The sequence below is a fragment of the Choloepus didactylus genome, chromosome 8 (genome assembly GCF_015220235.1).
Source record: "Choloepus didactylus isolate mChoDid1 chromosome 8, mChoDid1.pri, whole genome shotgun sequence".
NCBI lineage: Eukaryota > Metazoa > Chordata > Mammalia > Pilosa > Megalonychidae > Choloepus > Choloepus didactylus.
In genome coordinates, this window is record NC_051314.1 from 122,700,492 (window position 1) to 122,703,822 (window position 3,331).

The window sequence follows — 3,331 nt, forward strand, 5'->3', positions numbered from 1 at the left end:
TTGACTATACATCTTGCTTTCCTGTGAGACCAAATGTCCTCACCCCAGCCCACTTCCCGGTTTCAAGATTACATTCAAAGCTACTTTAGGTTACATTCCAAGGTTAATTTACAATTTCCTGCTTGCTTACAGTTTTTGGTTATATTTTAAAAGTTACTGTTACAAAGGGATCCTGATTTGTTTCAACTTCACATCCTTATAAAGGGAGTATGGGTGACAGGAATTGTGTGGCCTGAGCTGTATTACCAGGTCATCCAGCAAGCTAACCAGCTTCTCTCTCCTAGAAAATCCTTAGAATGTGAAGTATCTGTGCTAATATTTTCTGTAAAATTTTTGATCAATATCTTGATGTTACATTTGTCTAAACTCTTCGTTGTGATATTGCAATCAAGGTTAGTATTGCTTTTTTTTTTTAAAGAACTTGGAATTTTTTTCAGTATTGTCTAGGTTCTGAAACATTTTATGTAGCATTGGACTATCTAGTTCCCAAAGGTTTTGTAGAATTCTGCTGTTAAACCTTCTGGGTCATGTGCATTTTTTGAGCAGTAGTTCCTTAACATCTTTTTCTTTATTTTTGATGGATATTATTTCATTTGACATTCTATATCTACTGATATTAATGAGAGTAAATGGAATTTTTAAAAGAAATTATCCATTTCCCTCAGGTTTTCAAATTTGTTTTCAGAGTAGTGGAAAGTAGTTTCATAATTTAAAATATATACATATCTTCTGTATCAATAGTTATTCTTCTCTTGCTGTTTCGTATTTTGTATATGTGTGTTTTTCTCTTACTCTTGATTGAACTGAAAATGTTTGCCTTTTTGTTGATTTTTTAAAAATCAGTATCTTAGTTTACAAATTAATCTCCTGTATATTCTTTTTTTTAATCTTCATTTTATTGAGATATATTCACATACCACGCAGTCATACAAAACAAATCGTACATTCGATTGTTCACAGTACCATTACATAGTTGTACATTCATCACCTAAATCAATCTCTGACACCTTCATTAGCACACACACAAAAATAAAAAGAATAATAATTAAAGTGAAAAAGAGCAATTGAAGTAAAAAAGAACACTGGGTACCTTTGTCTGTTTGTTTGTTTGTTTCCTTCCCCTATTTTTCTACTCATCCATCCATAAACTAGACAAAGTGGAGTGTGGTCCTTATGGCTTTCCCAATCCCATTGTCACCCCTCATAAGCTACATTTTTATACAATTGTCTTCGAGATTCATGGGTTCTGGGTTGTAGTTTGATAGTTTCAGGTATTTACTGCTAGCTATTCCAATTCATTAGAACCTAAACAGGTTGTCTATATTGTGCGTAAGAGTGCCCACCAGAGTGACCTCTCGGTTCCTTTTGGAATCTCTCTGCTACTGAAGCTTATTTCATTTCCTTTCACATCCCCCTTTTAGTCAAGAAGATGTCCTCCATCCCACCATGCCAGGTCTACATTCCTCCCCGGGAGTCATATTCCATGTTGCCAGGGAGATTCACTCCCCTGGGTGTCTGATCCCACGTAGTGGGGAGGGCAGTGATTTCACCTTTCAAGTTGGCTTAGCCAGAGAGAGAGGGCCACATCTGAGCAACAAAGAGGCATTCGGGAGGAGGCTCTTAGGCACAATTAGCCTCTCCTTTGCAGAAAACATCTTCCCAAGGGTAAAACCTATGGTAGAGAGCTCAACCCATCAAAACACCAGTTCCCTATGTCTGTGGTCATGTTAGCAACCATCGAGGTGGGGTAGGCCAATACCCCTGCATTCTCCACAGGCTCCTCAAGGGGGCACTACATATTTTTTTCCTTGTTTTTGTTTTTAACCTTTTTTTCCTTTTTAAATCAACTGTATGGAAAAAAAAAATTAAAAAAAAAACAAAAAACAAGAAAGAAAAACATACAATAAAAGAACATTTCAAAGAGACCGTAACAAGGGAGTAAGAAAAAGACAACTAACCTAAGATAACTGCTTTACTTCCAACCTGTTCCTACTTTACCCCAAGAAAGTTACATAATATAGCAACATTTCTATGAACTTGCTCCTACTATATCCATCAGAAATTAACAGACCATAGTCATTCGTGGGCATCCCCAGAACGTTAAATAGCATATCTGTTCTTCTTGGATTACTGTTCCCCCTTCCTTAATTGCTCTCTATTGCTAGTTCCCCTACATTCTACATTATAAACCATTTGTTTTACATTTTTCAAAGTTCACATTAGTGGTAGCATATAATATTTCTCTTTCTGTGCCTGGCTTATTTCGCTCAGCATTATGTCTTCAAGGTTCATCCATGTTGTCATATGTTTCACGAGGTCGTTCCTTCTTACTGCCATGTAGTATTCCATTGTGTGTATATACCACATTTTATTTATCCACTCATCTGTTGAAGGACATTTGGGTTGTTTCCATCTCTTGGCAATTGTGAATTTTATTTATCCACTCATCTGTTGAAGGACATTTGGGTTGTTTCCATCTCTTGGCAATTGTGAATAATGCTGCTACGAACATTGGCGTGCAGATATCTGTTCGTGTCACTGCTTTCCGATCTTCAGGGTATATACCGAGAAGTGCAATCACTGGATCGAATGGTAACTCTATTTCTAGTTTTCTAAGGAACTGCCAGACTGACTTCCAGAGTGGCTGAACCATTATACAGTCCCACCAACAATGAATAAGAGTTCCAATTTCTCCATATCCCCTCCAGCATTTGTAGTTTCCTGTTTGTTTAATGGCAGCCATTCTAATCGGTGTGAGATGGTATCTCCTTGTGGTCTTAATTTGCATGTCTCTAATACCTAGTGAAGCTGAACATTTGTTCATGTGTTTCTTGGCCATTTGTATTTCCTCTTCAGAGAACTGTCTTTTCATATCTTTTGCCCATTTTATAATTGGGCTGTCCGTACTATTGTCATTGAGTTGTAGGATTTCTTTATATATGCAAGATATCAGTCTTTTGTCAGATACATGGTTTCCAAAAATTTTTTCCCATTGAGTTGGCTGCCTCTTTACCTTTTTGAGAAATTCCTTTGAGGTGCAGAAACTTCTAAGCTTGAGGAGTTCCCATTTATCTATTTTTTCTTTTGTTGCTTGTGCTTTGGGTGTAAAGTCTAGGAAGTGGCCGCCTAATACAAGGTCTTGAAGATGTTTTCCTACATTATCTTCTAGGGGTTTTATGGTACTTTCTTTTATATTGAGATCTTTCGTCCATTTTGAGTTAATTTTTGTGTAGGGTGTGAGGTAGGGTCCCTCTTTCATTCTTTTGGATATGGATATCCAACTCTCCCAGCCCCATTTGTTGAGTAGACCATTATGACTCAGTTCAGTGAC